Source organism: Diabrotica virgifera, chromosome 1, assembly GCF_917563875.1.
Source record: "Diabrotica virgifera virgifera chromosome 1, PGI_DIABVI_V3a".
Classification (NCBI taxonomy): domain Eukaryota; kingdom Metazoa; phylum Arthropoda; class Insecta; order Coleoptera; family Chrysomelidae; genus Diabrotica; species Diabrotica virgifera.
Genome location: NC_065443.1, coordinates 94,404,120 through 94,425,805, shown reverse-complemented (window position 1 = coordinate 94,425,805; position 21,686 = coordinate 94,404,120).

The following is a 21,686-nucleotide window of genomic DNA, read 5'->3' as shown; positions in this document are numbered from 1 at the left end:
TATAAATAGTACATAAATCTGCGATTAATGTGTATTAATCTCAAAATGAACAATAAAAAGATACATAATCACAGTGGTTAACTGCCTTTAACTGATCATGCATTGTTGGTAGTTGTTTGAATACAAAAGTGTGAAATGACGTAGATTACATGATTCTGGCGATTGTTGTGTATGTATGGGCGGTTGTACCTAAGCAATAAGTTTTAAATATTGTACCTACTTCAAAAAGAAACTGTATTGGCAGTCAACAATTTCAAAATTACCTTATTATAAAATTTGAAAAGAATATGCGTTTAAAATAAAAATTTTTAATTTCTTTCGGCCATATTTGGGTTTGCCATTTTATTTTTCAAAAAAATAATGTTAGATTTGTACTCAGCGAGTTTAAGCTACTAAATTTGACAAACAATTTTACGTTTTGATTGATATTTTCAATTTCTTTCCGCAATGTTGGATCCCCCATTTTGTTTAAAAAAATAATGTTAGATTCGTATTCAGAGATGCCAAAAACCTTTCAGTACGAAAGTAATTCCGAAGTGTATGAAAAATATACGCTTTTAAAGGTTTATGACCACCTTTTCGGTATATGGAACCACAGTGCGCCGGGAAGAATACAGAGAGGAAGACATACTGTGAGATAAAAAAACGTACATAGGAAATATTATGACAGATAGAGATGCCAGAAAAAATGACTGAGAGAATAGAAAGCCAAGGAGGACGAAAACGGTGAACTCCTAATGGGAAAAAGTCGAAGAAGAAGAAGACCAATATTAAGCAAAAACTAGTTTAATTTAGTAAAAGTAAAGAAGCAAATTTGGTATTAAGCAACTAACTCTATTACAAATCATTAATCCTTTATCTATATAAAAATAAACATAATTAAGGTTATAGCATGGATCCCGCGTACCAAAAAAGAATGTGTGTGTACTTTGTACTCACGTAAGAAGTTATACTTCTATTATTATGATTTCAACGAAATTAATATACTTAACAGGTTATTTGTATTTTATTTAAATATTAAATTAACTTTCTTTACCTTCCACTTAAAAAAAATATTAAAACAGTACCAAAAATATAAAAAAAAAAAGAATATGAATCGTCCGGGATTTGAACCCGGGACCTCTTGATCTCCGGTCACACGCTCTACCACTGAGCTATATCCCTTTTGCTTTGACAGGTTACAAGATTTCTCATGCATACTGACAAATTTAATAGACCAAGTGAAGTATACAAAAATACTTTAAATATACTTACTATTATTATAAAATATCTTATTCCCGAGGAAGACAAATCCAAAGACACAAAAATTATAATAAATAATACATTACTTAGAACACTAATATATCCTTTTATATGATATAATATGACTTATTTGCGCTGACAGCGCTGATACATCTTCTTCTTCTTCATGTGCCATATCAGAATTATCCGACGTTGGCGATCACCATTGCGAAGGCTTCTAGATCTTCTGCAGTATGGAATAGTTGTCCTGCATTTGATATCCGAGTCCATTCACGAATGTTTTTTAACCAAGAAACTTGTTTTCTTCCTACACCTCTACGGCCCTCTATTTTGCCTTTAAGGATTAGTTGTAATATCGATTTCCCCTCACTATATGTCCCAGATAAGACATTTTTCGATGTTTAACAGTCTTTAGCTGTTCTCTATCTTTGTTGACCTCCCTTAGTACTTCTTCATTAGTTTTTCTTGCTGTCCAGGGTATCTTCAGCATCCGTCTATGAATCCACATTTCCAATGCTTCAATTCTGTTCATAATCGATACTTATAGCGTCCACACTTCTGCACTATACAAAAGTACGGACCAAACATAGCACTTGACCATTCTTTGTCTTAGTTCTAAGCTGAGATGATTATTGCAAAGAAATGACTTTATTTTCGTAAAAGTAGTTTTAGTCATTGCTATTCTACGTTTTATTTCTATGTTTGGATCTAGTTGGTCCGTTATCACAGTTCCCAGATATGTCATTTTGTGAACTTTCTCAACTTGGACTCCGTTTAATTGAAGCTTTGCATCGGGATGTGGGTCACGACTAAAAACTAAATATTTGGTTTTGTTTGAGTTTATTTTAATGCCCATTTCCTCTCCTACCTCGTGAATACGATCAAGCAGAATTTGGGACCTTCAATATTATCTGACAGAATTACTGTATTGTCTGCATATCTTATCACATTAAGTAGTTCTCCGTTGATTTTTATTCCATATGGCTGTCTCTCAAGTGCCTTTTTAAATAACTGGTCCGAGTAAACATTAAACAATGTTGGTGACAAAATGCAACCTTGTCTGACGCCGCGTTGTATGCAGATTTCATCGGTGTAGTTATCTCCAATTTTAACCGTAGCAGTTTGATTCCAGTACAAATTTTTAATGACACGAATGTCTTTGTCATCTATTCCGATATTTTTCAGTATTTGCATTAATTTTACATGCTGTACTTACATATCTTGAAAGATTAGCAACGAAATATTTAAATTATAAAAATTCACTCTCGATCGTAAAGAAGTACAACTCCAAAAAGTTTATTACTAGCAAGCTGAAAATTTGTAAATAGCTTAACGGTGTCTAGTCGAACAAACTTTGATGTAGGGGAAGTTCCAGTGTTCCCCATACGTTCTTCCAGTGTTCACGTTGCAAGTGGAACGTGATTTTAATTGTGGAACTTGTCATCCTGACATGTTTATTATTGTGAAAACTAGCAGGTTTTTTAAAGTTTGTTCAATAGCAAACTTTATATAATATATGAAAAAATGTTTGTCTGACAAATATGTTAGGCATTTTAATAAGTCCGACCTATTGGAGGTGTGCAAGTACTTGGAAGGGGAAACGAGAAACGACCCTGCGCGAGTCGCGGAGAAATATTGCAACTATCTTAAATAATTCATATTGTCAATTGAAATTGTCAAATTGACGTATATTTCATACCTTCTGTCAATGAAGCAGAACAATTATATATTGCTCCACAATATTGATATGATATGCAATATTATATAAAGGTAAATTTAATTAATTTTATTTTGCTTGCAGTACTGCATTTTAATAACTAATTTTATTTACTACATACAATTGTTGACGTTTTCATAACATAACCTGAATCTTATTTTTTCTTCTTATTATTTTTTTGGACTATGGCCTTGACAATTATCCAGTAACCAGGACTAATATAATTGGCCAATATAATTAAAAGTGCGAATTTTAGTATAGAGCGTAGAAATAGAGGTCGCTTTGACGAACTTGCACGGTCCCAATAGAACATATTAAGTGACAGGAATTATAGCAGATAGTTGGTGATAAATAGTAGTCTGAAAGTTCTGTCCGACAAAATACATGGGACGTTTTCGTAGTCTGACGTTAGAAACCTATAACCTGTTCCACGATTAAAGTTTCCCCTGTTCCAGTGTTCCCGTACCTCAAAGTTTGTCCGACTAGACACCGTTAAGCTATTAACAAATTTTCAGCTTGCTATTAATAAACTTTTTTTGGTACGCGAGATCCAGGCCTAATACCATGTCCTAATAACGCCCCAATTCCGCAGGACGACATGACAGCGCAGCAATGAATTCATATATTTATAATCCCAGACCATTTAATAAATTAGCAGTGAAAACCTTTCACTTCATCAGGACTAGGTACTTACAGAGACACTGAGACAATAACTGACAATATAAGCACAAATAATACAATATGTATGTACAGATTAATAGATAATAAAAATGATTAATGTTAAGTTAACAATTTTTGCATTTTTGCAAATTGCTATTGTTATGAGTTTAAATAATTTATTTATAGTATATAATTATGTATGTTAGTTTATTAACATATTATTTAGATGTAAAGACCTCACACGTGAGGATTTCTTCCTTGTGGTGGCCTGTGTTTATTCTTATTAATTATATATTTTGATCTGTTTTGACTTTGTCAGATACATAGATACTTTGTTGTATGTTAAATTATTACATCTACACTGTTATAATAATATTGAATAAACATACATACACACACCCAAGCTTATATGGAATCACCATGTATTTCAAAGTAATATTTATTTCTTTTGAAAAAACTTGTTATTGTTGCGAAAAATAAAGGTTTTTATTGAAAATAAACAAATATATAAGACAATCGGATAGTAAAGCTCGGTACGGTATAAGTTATTTGCTTGAGTTGCAAATTGAACGAAAATAAATAAACTAACTTTTGCGTCCAAAAAAGAAAATATGCCTGATGTGGGGTTATAGAACTTACAACGAGGAAAGATTATTGGTCTTGTGGAGAAAGTAATTTTCTCAGAGGGACATAGCTGTGGAGCTAGGCGTAATACTGGGTGTTCTGTCCAAAACCTATGCTAGGTAACAGGAAATAGGAAAGCTCAAAAATGAAGCAAGGGAAAGTCGCCAAAGTAATAACGGCTCTCCAAAATCGTTTAATTATAAAATTAGCTGGAAGACACCCAACCATTTCTCACCTGCAGCTCCAAAGGCAGCTTTTGGAAGATACAGGTGTAACTGTTTCAGTTGAAACGATAAGAAGAAGAGTTCGTACCAAGAAGTATACAGCAGGAGACAGTTATGGATTCCCGAGTTATCCAGGCAGCACAATATTGATCGCCTAAATTGGTGTCTTCACCACCAAAACTGGAACATTGGGAGTTGCCAAAATGTACTATTTTCAAAAAAAGTCAGGATTTGTTTAAAATCAGATGACCCATGGAATCGTGTACTTAGAGGTCGAGGAAGACATGCCAGACGAAAACTGTCAGATGTTGAAATTTTGTATGCTATTGACATTAAAACAACTACTTTAAATTTTTTTGTTAAATACTTTGTTTTATTTAATTGTTATGTATTTGTTATTAAATTGCTTTAAAATAATATTGTTAAACTTCATGTGTTTGTTTTTTTAAATTCGCACGAAATAGTAAGAAATATCAGATAATTCCATATAAGTTTGGGTGTGTGCATTTGATATATACCCTATTCCACGAGTATACGACCCTCTTGGATTATCGCGACAACGGATATTTTACTGTGCAAAATATGAAGAATGACAGTAAATTTCAAATTATATTGTTGTATATTCTAGTAATTATTAGAGCAAAATACATTCGTACTTCTTATGTTGCACACTAAAATATTCGTTGTCGCGATAATCCAAAACAGTCGTATATTCGTGGAATACACCATACCAGTATACAATGTTCTATTATGTGCCACTGGATGCTTTCTGAACACAGTGTAGTCCCAGTATAGGATCTTTTCTGCTGGGACATGCCGTTTCTTAGATGTATTCAGTTACAGCAAACTGCTGGCAGCCTACGATACGATGTTGGATGGCTTCTTGAGTTTGACATCCATGGTTCCTTCGGTTGTATACTAAATGTCTCGCCCTGCATCTGAAAATAAGTTCATAAAATAGGAATTTCTTTTTTATAATTGTTATTTAGGTGAAACATCAAGACCATTAAACCTTAGAATAAGCGAACATCAATCTTCTATCAAACATAGAAAATTTTAAAGATATCAAATATGAAAATTCGCACAGAAAAATGATCATATTGGGACCGTGCAAGTTCGGCAAAGCGACCTCTATTTCTACGCTCTGTACTTTTATTCGCAAATTCGCACTTTTAATTATATTGGCCAATTATATTAGTCCTGGTTGCTGGATAATTGTCAAGACCATAGTCCAAAAAAATAATAAGAAGAAAAAATAAGATGCAGGTTATGTTTAGCAAACGTAAACAATTAGGCATTCCAATGAAACGTCAAACATGGCCGGGTGTGGGCAAAATCTAACCTTACATCGACATTAATTTGTAAAGAAAATCCTGTTTGGTTGTTTTTTTTATGTTAATTGTGTAGGGAAATCTGCGAAATTGTGATAACAAATTAAATATGAAGTGGTTTATCGCCTACAGAACTGAATTATCCCATATTAGTTACCAGTTTGTGTCAATAGCTACTATGGGATAATTCAGTTCTGTAGGCGATAAACTAGTTTATATTTACTTGCTATCACAATTTCGGTGCACAATTAACAATAAAAAACAAAACCAAACAGGATATTCTTTACAAAAACTGATGTAAACCATATATTACTAAATTTTTGCCCACTGCCGGCCATATTATATCACGTGATTTGGAATGGTCAATTGTATGTAGTAAATAAAATCAGTTATTAAAATGCAGTACTGCAAGCAAAATACAATTAATTAAATTTACCTTTATATAATAATTGCATATCATATCAATATTGTGGAGCAATATATAATTTTTCTGCGTCAATGACAGAAGGTATGAAATATACGTCAATTTGACAATTTCAATTGACAATATGAATTATTTAAGATAGTTGCAATATTTCTACGCGACTCGCGCACGGTCGTTTCTCGTTTCCCTTTCCAAGTACTTGCACACCGCGAATAGTTCAATGGAAATATTTAAGTATAGTCTATACTGTGTATACTATAGAAATAAAATATCACTATTGGTACCTAAATGAATATCGAGGATCATTTCTGTTTTAAAATAACATACATATTACATATAAAATACGAGTTTGGTGTTAATATTGAGAGTAAATTAAATACACTCGGGTGCAAAAAATCGATCCACTGAAAATTTGGTCATTTTTGATGTCTGGAGTTTCCTAAACCTGTTGTCCGATTTAAGTGATTTTTTTACACTGTTATAGCCTTATTCATTAACAATATCGCTGTAATAATATTGTTGCTAGACAGGTAAACTATCATTGTATACCGGGTGTACGAATCAAACTGTGTTTTTTTCTCAAAGTTCGCATCACCCTGTGGACTATTCTAGCATTTATAAAATACTCAAATTAAAACCCAACTATATCCTCAGGTTTTCTTAACATTATGTTTTTAGATTCATTCGCTTATGTTGAATAATAAATAAGTTATGTACTTTAACAACTGGCCACGTTCGTCATCAGTACAGGGTGTTTCTAGATAAGTGCGACAAACTTTAAAAGGGTAATTTTACATAAGAAAATAGTGACAGTTTGCTTTATAATCATTGCCAGCAAACGCTTCGTTTCCGAGATCGGGATGTTCAATTTTTTTTTACAGACTGACGATTTATTTATTGCTTTAAAACCAGTTACGATATGCAAATCACATTTGGTGGGTTTTAAGACGTAGTTATTGCACATTTTTTGACATACAATTAAGAATTAAATATTCACCATTGGCGCGCAAACGGGTAATATGATCGGTCATAATACCCGTTTGCGCGCTAATGGTGAATATTAAATTCTTAATTGTATGTCAAAAAATGTGCAATAACTACGTCTTAAAACCCATCAAATTTGATTTGCATATCTCAACTGGTTTTAAAGCAATAAATAAATTGTCAGTTTGTAAAAAAATTGAACATCCCGTATCTCGGGATTTCAAACTTTCATTATTTTCATGTTTAAATTACCCCTTAAAGTTTGCCGCACTTATTTCGGAACATCCTGTACTGATGACGAACATGGCCAGTTGTTAAATTACCTAACTTTTTTTATTATCCAACATAAACGAATGAATCTAAAAACAGAATGTTAAGAAAACCCTGAGACTATATTTGGTTTTTATTTTCAGTAATTTATAAACGCTAGAATAGTCCACAGGGTGATGCGAACTTTGAGAAAAAAGCACAGTTTGATTGGTACACCCAGTATACAATGACAGTTTACTTGTCTAGCAACAATATTACTACAGCGATATTGATCATGAATAAGGCTATAATATGGTAAAAAAATCACTTAAATCGGACAACAAATTTCCAGTGGACCGATTTTTTTGCACCTGAGTGTATAAGACCAAATATTTTCCATGTAAGGATAGTACTATGAGGTTTTTTTCCTCATGATTTGAGAATAATTTCCGAAGTGGAAATCAAAACGGCAAAATAAACTTATTTCAAAGTAAAATTGTGACTTATTCCCAGTAAAAAAAATAAATTGCATTAAGATGGAACAAGAAACTACTTTAGAACAAGATTTATTAGACTTTTAAAAATTTACCTAGTTATAAATATACATAATATAGTGAGGGGCAAAATTATTAAATCAATTAGTTTTTTCGAGAATGGGAGATTTTGGAGAGGAATCTCTAAACAGGTCGATTTTTATTTTTAAATTATGATTTTTTGGCATGTATCATACTAGTGATTTCATCCATCTGGGCGTTATGACGTAATCCATACTTTTCCAAAATGGTAATAGGGGCCGTGTGATAGTTCTTTTGAAAGGTTATCCAATTCTATTTTCAGCGATATAAACATTACCATAATAATTATTTATACAGGGCGGCCAAAAAAATAATTTTTGAATTAAATTAATTCACACTAAAAGAAGAATGTACGTAATCTATTTAATTCAAAATACATTTTACGGCTGTCGGAAAAGAGGAAAAATATTTTTATGACAAATAAACATTGCTTTTCGCTTAAATTAAATGTTAAAACTGCCAAGAGGCAGGTGGGTGGCAGTTATAACAGAACTTAAGCAAAAAACAATGTTTGGCATAAATTGATAACACTTCATTGACAGTTACTGTGTTGACACTTTGTTTTTATTATTTGCTATGTTGAATATTATGTTATACATTGTTTTATAGTCTATTGTTTTTATTTATTTACATTAAATATTGATTTGTGTTGTTTAGTCCTGTCGCCAGGGGGAGTACAACGGCCTCCTGTATTCAGATGGACTTACCCAAGTTTTTATTATGTATTTTGGCCCGTAGAACACGAATTTTTTGGGTAACAGTTGATCCGGATGTCGATAAGATTGTTATAAACAAAGAAGTTGAGGAATTACATAACAGCGATTTCTCGCAAAACAACACATGTTTTTGTATTTTTTGGGCCATTCTAACCAAAAAATGTTCCTACAAGTTTTTTCGTAGGATGCATAGTTTTCGAGATAAACGCGGTTGAACTTTCAAAAAATCGAATAATTGCAATTTTTGAACCCGAATAACTTTTGATTAAAAAATAAAATGGCAATTCTGCTTACCGCATTTGAAAGTTCAAGTCAAATTCTATCGGTTTCGAATATATACATTGCTAAAAATTTATGTGTTTATTGCTAAAAAAGCTATAAACACATAGTGTTTCCCGTGCCTAATACATGCGTTTACATGCATGCTACGTAGAAATAGCCTGGCTTGCACTTGTACCTACTCTACCTACTCGTTCGATTTTAAATGAGAAATCATTGAAAACATCACTCCAGCACTAGGTGTTTATACTTTTGTTTAACAATAAAATAATAAATTTTTCGCAAAGCAAATAACTAAAACCGATATACTTTGACTTGAACTTTCAAATGCGGTAAGCAGAATTGCTATTTTATTTTTTAATCAAAAGTTATTCGGGTACAAAAATTGCAATTTTTCGATTTTTTGAAAGTTCCACCGCATTTATCTCGAAAACTATGCATCCTACGAAAAAATTTGTAGGAACACTTTTTGGTTAGAATGGCCCAAAAAATACAAAAACATGTTTTGTTTTGCGAGAAATTGCTGTTATGTAATTCCTCAACTTCCTTGTGTATAACAATCTTATCGACATCCGGATCAACTGTTACCCAAAAAATTCGTGTTCTACGGGTCAAAATACATAAAAAAAACTTGGGAAAGTCCATCTGAATACAGGAGGCAGTTGTACCCCCCCTGGCGACAGGACTAGTTGTATAATCCTCTTTTCCAATAGATATGTGATATATTTGATTTAAAATGAATTTAGTAATTTTTTGTAATTTGGCAATAATGTCCACTTAGATCTCTGACGTAGATTCTGAACCATATATGCCGTATTTATTATTTTAAAAAGCTTACAGCGAATACATCATAAATAAATATAATTGTTTACATGACATAATAATCTTCAAATATTATGCTAAAAAAGGGCGTCTTGTTCTTGACCTATCGCTCAAATTTTATGATCTGTAATATTGAATATACGTACATCCTACTTCGTGATTTATATATTAAAATTGGTTTGACCACCTACATGATGCATTCTTCTTAAATGCCATACAACATTTATATTAAGCAATTTCATGTTTGTTTTTATTCACAAATGAAAGTAGGTACTATTTAACAACTGCAAAGAAAAAATAACAAAAATCATTTTTTTATTTTATTTATCTCTTAGAAGGTATATTTTTATATTAGGTCTATTTTATGTAAGAGACGGGCTATTAAAAATATCAACCGAGTATAGGTAAATTACTTCGGCCACATATCCAATACGACGGGGATTACAGAACTATTGGTAGCAGAAGAAAGGGAAGAAAACTGAAGGTCAAGACGAACATCTCCAACCCGATGGGCAAATAAAATGCAGACTTTGGTAGGAAAAACCGTACATAAAGCCGTATATTTGGCATATGATCGCAGCCAGCAAGCTAACAATCTTTAGAATGTCACCACAGCCTGACAAGCGCTCAAGGAATGAGGAGGAGGAAGTATGTTAAATGGGTTAGGGCAAACAACCATGTTTACTGAATACTGAAACAGAAATGAGCTGACACTTAGGAACCAAACAAGCGGAGAACAGAAAGACGAGAGCTGGATATTCGCGACAAAGGAAAAGCTCAGAAAAAGGATCAACATCTAGGAATAAACGTAAACTATTACAAGAAGAAGAAAATAAATATAAAAATTAAAAAGCTTTTTGCCCAAACAATACTCACGAAAGGCAGTGTGTTGGGTCCACTCCTATACCTATTATACATTTGTAATATACCTGAAATAGAAGATAGCAGATTCCACCTTTCTTGATGATACGGCTGTCCAAGCAGTAGGGACGACTAGTCAGGAAACGACCAACAAAATTAACATAGCTGTTAACCAAATCCATCAATGGACACAATAATGGAGGATCGGACTGAATGAAGTTAAATGTGCTTATGTTAATTTTACCAACAAAAAATACAACATAAATTACCAATGATATTCAAAAATATCCAAGTATCATATGCATATATATATATATATATATATATATATATATATATATATATATATATATATATATATATATATATATATATATATATATATATATATATATATATATATATATATATACTGCAAAGTATTTAAATTTATCGTTAGATACCCAACTACTCTGGAAGGATCACTGCAAGAAAAAATTGAAGAACTAAATATTTTGGCTAGTTGGAAGGATCTCCAATCCGTCGATCCACAATATGTTACTACTTTACAAGAAAATTTTGAGATATGTATGGACTTATGGATGCCCACTATGGTTTTGTGATCAACCAAAAAATATAACAATAATACAAATAATCCAGTACAAAATACTGGGAAACGTAGATGCTCCTTGGTACGTGACAAACAGTGACCTTCATAATGATCTAGGAATGGAAACTGTCATTATAATCATTAAAAAGATGATATGAAATCACGAACAACGATTTCATAGGCACGGGAATATTAAAACAATCCAGCTACTCAGATTGTAATTGTAGTAGTAGTAGGGGAGTAAAAATCTACAATGATAGACAAGTTAAACAAATTAGCAATAGAAGACCTAACCAGTAAATATTGGAAAATTAAAAACAGTCCACCACTAACAGAAGCTGTTATTGATACCAAACACATTTGTTTAAAACTACCAACGTTTAACATAAATTATATGCAATTAATTAAAAAACATAGAGTCATAATACCGAAGTATACAGAGTACAAACAAATCAACAAAGCAATACTAAATTCCGTACTAGAAGATTTTGAAAACAAAGACCTAACTACTCTTTACACTGATGGATCTAGGACGATAGATGGCGTCGGTTGTGCCGTTTTTATACAAACCGCCAACCAATCATTATTGTATCATCTCCCAAAACATTCATTCAGTTTAGCTAAAGATAGATTATTAAAGCAATTGGACATCATAGAAAATACCACATTAAGGTTTCCACTTGGAGCCTACAGGACCAGTCCAGTAGAGCATCAACCCAAATTTGTCACCAAAAGTTATAATGCCACAAAAACGACGAGATCAAGTCATACAACACCGCTTGAGAATAGGATATACCAGGTTAACCCGCCAGTACCTAATAAAGAAAGAAAAATAAAGACTGTGATATGTTTGTGATATTTCTCTGACAATCGAACACATTATTGTTAGTTGCCCACTCTATCACCTGGAACGACTTCAAAGTGATTTACCAAGTGATCTGAAAAGTGCTCTGAACTATCGTAAATGTGATATAGTGACTAAGTTTCTAAAACTAACTAAATTGTACAATCTAATATAAAAATTATCTTAAGTTCTCAATTGTAATTAGTTGTTATAAGCAAACATCTGATTTTATGTACAACTCTTTCTCGCCAATAACCTTTCATGGTTGACGCGGTTTACTTAATAAAAAAAATTCGTCATTCAATCCATACTTTAGTATTTATCCAAAATTGCCAGGTTCTTCTTATTTTAAATTAATGCACACACACTCTAAATTATTTTCCGCCTGCTTACTTCGTATTAAAACAAACCATGGCAAATTTCCTGCTCACTTATCCAAATTAGGTATAACACAAAATGCATTATGTAGCTGTGGGTCTTTCGGAGACTTAAATCATATATTTTTTAATTGCAATAATTATAAATACAAAACTTCTGAACGTGAACTTAAATACAAAAATTCTAATACAATCACTTATTCAAAAGAATTTTTTACCACCTTACCATATCCATAATGTTGTCTGTACCACTGATATGCACAATGCACATATTAAATCTGCTAGTTAGTTTTCTCAGAAGTAATAATATGTATTTATAAATGTTTATAATATGAATTTATTTTATTATCGTACATAATTATCAGTAGTAATTGCATAAGAGCTCTAAAATTATTGAATTTTTCCCGAGTGACACTTTGACAGTTTTAATTTCACGAGCCGAAGGCGAGTGAAATTATGTCAAAGTGTCACGAGAGCAAAAATTCTATATTAATTTCAGAGGTCGAGTGCAATTTGTTGCGATTATTTCGCATAAAACTGTTCAAAACCAATTTTTTATTGTAATTTATTTATGTAAGTACCATTAAACACACAGTTTTTATAAAGATTTGACGATTGAAAGTCATCACTTTTATAATTTTTAAAACATTAATTGTCATTAATGTCACTGAATGTATTTTTTCGTAGCAACGAAGGGCATCTGACGTAATATACTTAACGACGGGAGATTATCAAAAACTATCGATTTAATTCAGTTTTCTGTAGCTTTCTATTGGTCAGAATCTCCTATGAATGAAATAATCTTGATTATTTCATTCATATCTCCCGTCGTTAAGTATATTACGTCAGATGCCCTTCGTTGCTACGAAAAAATACATTCAGTGACATTAATGAGAATTAATGTTTTAAAAATTATAAAAGTGATGACTTTCAATCGTGAAATATTTATAAAAACTGTGTGTTTAATGGTACTTACTTAAATAAATTACAATAAAATTTTGGTTTCGAACAGTTTTATTCATGAAATAATCGCAACAAATTGCACTCGATCTCTGAAATTAATATAGAATTTTTGCTCTCGTGACACTTTGACATAATTTCACTCGCCTTCGGCTCGTGAAATTAAAACTGTCAAAGTGTCACTCGGGAAAAATTCAATAATTTCAGAGCTCTTGTGCAGTTACTACTGATTATTTCATTTATAGGAGATTCTGACCAATAGAAAGCTACATACATGCAAATTAAGGTGATAATTTTTGATAATCTCCCGTCGTTAAGCATATTACGTCAGATGCCCTTCGTTGCTACGAAAAAATACATTCAGTGACATTAATGACAAATGTTTTAAAAATTATAAAAGTGATGACTTTTAACCGTCAAATACATATTTATAACAACTGTGTGTTTAATTTCACTAATTGGTACTTACATATATAAATTACAATAAAATTTTGGTTTTGAACAGTTTTATTCATGAAATAGTCGCAACAAATTGCACTCGAACTCTAAAATTAATATAGAATTTTTGCCCTCGTGACACTTTGACATAATTTCACTCGCCTTGGGCTCGTGAAATTAAAACTGCCAAAGTGACACTCGGGAAAAATTCAATAATTTTAGAGCTCTTGTGCAATTACTACTGATAATTTTGACATAAAAAAATCTGTGGCAAATGGACTTGCTTCCAAGCCAAAAACAAGTACACACACACACTAGGCGAGCAAAGTATGCTAAATGTGCAGTCACTCGAGCGCTTTGGGGACCTATTGGGTTGTGAAGAGTAGGTCCTAAAACCAAAAAAAAGTTAAGTAAAGTTTTCCATTTCAGTGGGGACTTGTCCATTTTTAATTTAGTTTTCCATTTCCAACAATGGTTTTTTCCGATTATAACGCCATCTATGCATAATTCGAAAAAATGTTTGGAATAAAAGTTACTCATTTTTACGCAAGGGATCCAAATCTGCAATAAAAAATGGGGGCTCCTATTTAAGATTTTAAAGTAACCCCACATCCTACCTCCGTCGGGGGTCGTGGTTAGTGCCATTAGATAGATTTTTCAAAAATACTAAATAAGTGTATTTTACAGTTTTTCGATCTGATGTTCATTTCGCGAAATATGGCGGGATTCGTATTTAAAATATTAAATTTACCCCTCTCCCTCTCCGTGGGAAGTCGTGTTTGGTATCATTCGATAGATTTTTAAAAAATATTGAACACATATATTTAGGTTTTTCGATCTGTCATTCATTTCGCGAAATATTCGCTTTTTTCTTGTGAAATTTTGGGACTCACCCATTTCCTTACGCCCGGCTCAAATCGTCAGATTTTTTAAATATACACTCTTTTGCATGTACTTAATACCTTATCTTAATCTGACAATTTCGAGTTTTTTAAGGATATATTTTTTTTTCGGGCCCCCCTTAACGAACTCCCCTGTGTTAAGAACCAATACATGGTAGAGGTACATCTGCAGGGTACCAGGTTTCTCCCATATTATGAAAAAAATTAATAAATAAAAATGCGATAACGTTAATTTTTTATCGAACTATATTTTTAACGAACGTAGTAGCTTGCTTTGGTTTATATTTAATATGAACAATAATTTTTGCTATGGAGGATTTTCACGCCTTGGTTTAAATTATACATATTTACAGTATTCTTCATTACTTTTTAATGGAATACTTCCTTACACGTTCGTGTGCTTATTAGATCAAACACACTCTAATTCAATTGCTGTTTCTAACACCCATCTAATATTTTTGTGAAAGCTTTCCATCACTATCCTCAGGGCTAGAATTTCACTTATTTTAAAATAATATCTCTACTAATAATACAACATTTATATTAATTCTATTTGTTTCCATTATTGCGATATTTCTAACTATAGAGAGATTTAAAGATAATGCTTCTAAAGATTTTTATGTTTTAAGAACAGCGTAACAATTAATTTGTGTGGAATGGTAAAATTGCCCATACCCGGTATATCTGAAGAGTAATGCAGATATATATTACTTTGGGTAGTACCAGTACTATAATAATGCAATTCCTAACTGTAGATGCGTTGAATTATTATCGACCGACAAACATTAATAATGGCTAAAAAGGATATAATTGTGTAAATTAATGTAACGTGACAATTAATTTTATTGGTAACTTTACGACTAAGTTTAATACGTTAATTCACTTAAATTCCTTTAAGTTAACGAAATCTATGTGAACGAATCGATAGATGAATAATAATATCGGTTCATTAGTTCTGTGTCCATGCTTAAGGTTCTCTTCTTTTTTTTTAATTAAAATTTTCTCAAAATCATTTTTGTCTTTTCCGGTTGATCTAATTTCGTTCATGAATTCCTTAATTACTGATGTTCTGATAAGTAACCTCCTCTGAAATGAAATATATATTTTCCATGAAAATTCTTTTATTTCATTTGATATAGTCTCCTTTTAGCTAAATACAACAATTCCAATAATTTTCGGAGGGACCAAATCAGGAGAATAAGCTGCATGAGAAGGCGGTTCGTACCCCAACTCATGAATTTTTGCCATAGTATAACCCTCTTGTGAGTCGGTGCATTGTCTCAAAGCAACAACAATTTTTTCTGATATGTAGCTGTTTCTCACTGAATTCCTGCTTCAATTTGTCCAGAAATAGTGGAGTGCATATCGGAGTCACTTCGGAAAAAATCAAAGAGGATAGAATTTTTTGTAATTTCATTAAGAAATGTTTAATAAACAACATACCAAAAAGTTCTACTCGAGAAGTGGGTGCTTAATTTTTTATTAAACAAATGATCTACGAAATTAGAGGTCTTTTTAAATAAGTCCGAAAATATAAATTTTAGAAAAAAACTGACTTGACCATTGAAAAATTCAGAAAATTTCACAAAAAAACCTTGTATAAAAATTTTTCTAAAATTAAATCTGTATCTTCTATAATTTTTTATTTATAACGCTAAAGTCACCCTTCTCACAAACATTGGCGTACTGTAAACTAGCGTACGGCGAAGTGCACCGTTGTGTTATTTTAATGTAATTCTTTAACTAATGGATCAAGTGAAATTTTACAAATTGAACATGAAAGAAGAATAATTAAGCTATCTTATGATTATAATAAAAATAAATAAAATGTATGGGCGTAAGTACGATGTGGGCGGAAATTGAGCCTTATATGAATTTTGTATAAAAATGATTTAAACATATGTAACTAATACAATTTTTCTTATAAAACTCTCAATTTTGCACAACTTACCTTTCAAGAATCTTGCTCTTATTCTTTCAAGAATAATGATATTTCATTTAAAAAAATCTCAAAAATTTAATTCAAATGATATGACGTCTCAAAACATGTAATTTTTGAAATCTTCTTAGTTTTATAGATGTACCACCACTTTAAGACAGTATTACTCAAGTTTGAACAGATCTATTACAGTTTTATAAGTGGTTTTTTAAAGCTTAGGAGGTAATCTCTAAAATGCACTAAATTATTTTACTTTAGAAATGAAATAAACTATTTCTTTTTGAGAAAATTAAGAAGGATAACCAAAATGTAATACAGAAACCGAAAGTTACCAGCTAAAAAAATGTTTATACAAAGTGATCAACACGTTTTTCTGTAAAATTTACCTAAAATATATTGTATAATAAGCTTCAATAATAATAAACGTTCAGCAAAAATTTTTTTAGCTCTTATACATCATGTCTGCGTAACTTGGAACCTATTGACAACTTTTTTATTATCAGTTTACGAAAAAAAGTTATTCTTAATAAAATACTCGTATAGTAAGGCAGTTACTGTCACTGGCTGTTGCGTTTAGTAAATTTCAATTTACGACTTATCATCCACTTATTTCGTATGCTTTAAATGATGACGCACGGGTAAAGATTCCCGGACCCAACTGTATGTAACATGTATATAATTTTTAATAAGTATTAAAAAATTTATATATAATAAAAAGTTTATATACAACAAGAGTGAAGCGGAAATCAATGAGTCACAATTTGGTTTTAGGAACGCTTTGGGCACAAGGGAAGCAGTGTTTTGTCTGCAAGTATTAGTACAGAGGTGTAAAGATATGAACAAGGATGTCTGCATGTGCTTTGTAGATTACTCGAAAGCCTTTGAAAATGTGAGACATGACCAACTAATTGAAATTCTACAAAGCATAGGAATTGATGATAAGGACATCCGAATTGTGACAAGTCTCTACTGGAATCAGACAGCCAGGGTAAAAGCCGGCAATGCGTCCACAGAGAGTATTGATATCAGAAAAGGTGTGCGATAGGGATGTGTTCTCTCCCCTCTTCTTTTTAATATTTACTCCAAACAAATTTTTAAAAAAGCACTGGATGAAGCAAACGAAGGCATAAAAATTAATTGGGAATTGACAAATAACATCCGATATGCGGACGATACAGTCGTACTTGCCAGTAGTATCGATGAACTTCAGTATGATATGGACAGGGTACAAAGAGCAAGTGAAGAAACAGGACTTAACCTCAACATAAATAAAACAAATGGATGCTCGTACTCAAAAACCTGCCAGACAAATGAAGATAAAAAACCAACTAATTGAACACGTTGACTCGTATATATACCTTGGAACAGTCGTCAACTCAAAATGGGATCAAACAACCGAATTACGGTCTAGAATTGAAAAGGCCAGAGCAACATTTAACAACATGAAAAATATATTGACCTATTCCGACATATCTCTCCCACTAAAAGTACGCTTGCTAAAATGTTATGTATTTCCAGTCTTGCTGTATGGCGCAGAGGCAAGGACACTGACGGAACCATTAATGAGAAAGCTGTAATTCGAAATGTGGGTGTATCGACGTATCCTCAAAATATCCTGGACGACTCACACCACCAACGTAGAGGTACTGCGCCGAATGGGAAAACAAAAAGAAATCTCGTTCATAATTAAGAAACGGAAACTTGAATACCTCGGTCACATTATGAGACATGATAAATATCATATACTCTAACTGATAATACAGGGTAAAATAAAAAGCAAACGCGGACCCGGAAGAAGAAGACACTCATGGCTTCAAAACTTACGCCAGTGGTTTGGACTAACATCGATCGAGTTATTCAGAAACGCGACAAATAAAATTAAAATTGCTATGATGATAGCCAACGTCCGCAACGGACAAGGCAAATGAAGAAGAGGAGATTAAAAATTGAATTGTTCAAAGATCTATATTAATTTATTATTTTATTTTGGTGAGATTCTTGTACTTGATGCTTTCTGCACAGAGATTTTATATTAGGTTCCAATTTGGTTAGCTTCAGTCTCAAGTCTTTACGTTGTGTTATATCCTGATAATTTTTTTTTACCCAGCACTGAATTCACATTTAGCTAAATATGAAGATGAAAATGGTAGCAATAGTTTTCTTGCACATTTGGTTGGATTTGGATATTTGATTTATGTTTACTCGCAAAGCTCGCATTCCTTTTTGATTAAATAAATTTTTACCTGTGTCATTATTTTGCAATTCTGCGAGTTCTTGATACTGCACATTTGATATATCAGACAAATTCTCCAACATTGGCTGCATCATCCATGTCCAAAATCAATTTATTTTAAATCAGAAAATCTTTCTGTTAGTAAAGCGGTATCAGTTACTTCACATTTTTGGAGTCAATGAATCTGTTCAAATTTTTTTTTCAAAGGGTATCAAACAACTCCACAAATCTTTTCAAGCATGTTAGGTAGCCACCTTATTTCAGTATGAAGTAAAAGTCGCATGGGGTCTTATTTTGTTCTTCACAAAATAGCTTGAAGAGACACTCACATGTGGTATTAGTTTTAATAGTATTAACACACTTTATTACTGAATGCAATACTTCATTTAGAACAAGCAAGATGTTTTTAGCTACCCAGTTTTCCCTATGGATAACACAATGCACAATAATCATTTCTGGATTCCCGTCTTTCATCAATTTTAAGCAGCCATTTTTCTTGCCCATCATATTAGGAGCACCATTTGCATCACAAGATTTTATATTTTTTAATGGTATATCATTAGGTAGTGGTGCTTTCTAGTCATTTACAGAACAACAATTTTTCAACAAACTACTATTTATCTTACCGTAAGTTATCAATACTGCCTCACTATCTCTCAAAGTTGATTCATCCATTTTCACCGATAGATTTAATTTCATCTTTTCAACAAGTTGTTTTTCAGTAGGTATCTTCATTCATTTTGTTTATTCTTCTGCTAACAGTATTGTTACTGAGTTGCAAAGCTTTTACATATTTGTCACATATATTTTTCAAGAACCGTTAAGAAATGCTGATTTTTATGATGTTATTAAATTCTTCCATATAGTATTCCTTTTTCCTATTTATGCGGATAATAAAGAAATTTAATAATTAGCCTCAAGAACACGATTATTAGTTGAAATATGAGCAGTAAACAGAGACTTTAATGTTAATCTCTTTTCAAGATTTTAAATTTGACTTGACGCCGAAAAACATCCAGTTGATATTTTGGTCTAGCAAAATATCTAACAACTATTTACCGTAATGATTTAATAATTTGCTTTTTTTTTTGTTAAATTTGGTGCCGAAACCTAACGTTAAATTTAAATGACCAGTAGCGAAATCTCAGCGAAAGGGTTAAACTCGTGTCGAGTCCATTTTCGAATTGCCCCCCTTAACAATCAAATTGCCCCTCTGTGGGGCGTGGGCCCCACGTTGGGAAACATTGAAAAACCATTTCGTAGACTTTCTTCACATTTTTCGGAATACTGCATCGGTGGGCCGTCTAATATGTGGTTCATGCAATGTAGATATAAGGTCATTACGAAATTCACGGAACCAAAATTCGACAGTATAGTCTGAAGCAGCATTAGTCGTATAATATTTATCCAGCTTTGGTTCTGTTTCCTTCGTCGTTTTATTTCCCAAATAATAATGTCGAAAAGATCGAAGATATATAAATAATGAGATAGAAAAACGTTTTTCTCCATATGCGCCATTTTTACAAACACGTCACCTTTATCCAGCTCTCAAAAATATACGCATTGCGTTAAAATTGACATGTGTACCTAACAAAGGTTGGAATTTCTAGAAGTAATGTTTTTTGTGAGATCGCAGCACCACAATCGACAAAGAGGGTTATTATTCGGACCATATATTCAGTAGTAATTGCACAAGAGCTCTGAAATTATTGAATTTTTCCCGAGTGACACTTTGACAGTTTTAATTTCATGAGCCGAAGGCGAGTGAAATTATGTCAAAGTGTTACGAGAGCAAACATTCTATATTAATTTCAGAGGTCGAGTGCAATTTGTTGCGATTATTTCATGAATAAAACGGTTCAAAACCAAAATTTTATTGTAATTTATTTATGTAAGTACCATTAAACACACAGTTTTTTTTTAAATATTTGACGATTGAAAGTCATCACTTTTATAATTTTTAAAACATTAATTGTCATTAATGTCACTGAATGTATTTTTTCGTAGCAACGAAGGGCATCTGACATAATATACTTAACGACGGGAGATTATTAAAAATTATCGATTTAATTCAAATTTCTGTAGCTTTCTATTGGTCAGAATCTCCTATGAATGAAATAATCAGATAAATTCTGAATTATCACTTATTTACCCTTTTAGAAATGTGCACAGCTTTTTATTACTAATAAAACGATTATTATGCTCTTACTTCCCATTTTAATTTATCCCTGTCTTTCTTTTAGAAATACTTTAATTTAAATATACTATTTTAATGTATACAAAACTGTGGAATAACAATTCCTTGACAACATTCATTCATAAAATATTACTTTTAAAACATCTATTCCAGTATAGGTAGAATCTGTATGATTTCTAATAACAAAATGCAAAAAACGTATTCGTCATCATCATTAATCTATTGTATTTTCTATCTATAATCAAATTAAAAAATATGTAGATTGTGTTGTGGGCGTAAGTATTCCAGTTCATTCTAATTTAGTTATTCTTAAACCACAGTTCGAGATCATCACTACCGCAACAGTGGGTAGCAAATGTAACGCACTATCAAATCTGAAGCTTTACAAGACGCTGTGTGAAGAATAGGTTTTTATTAGTTTGAATTGATATAAGACAGGTTATTTAGAAAGAGTGGGTGGAATAACGGTGAAGATGTATTTCTGCATATTTATGTTTTG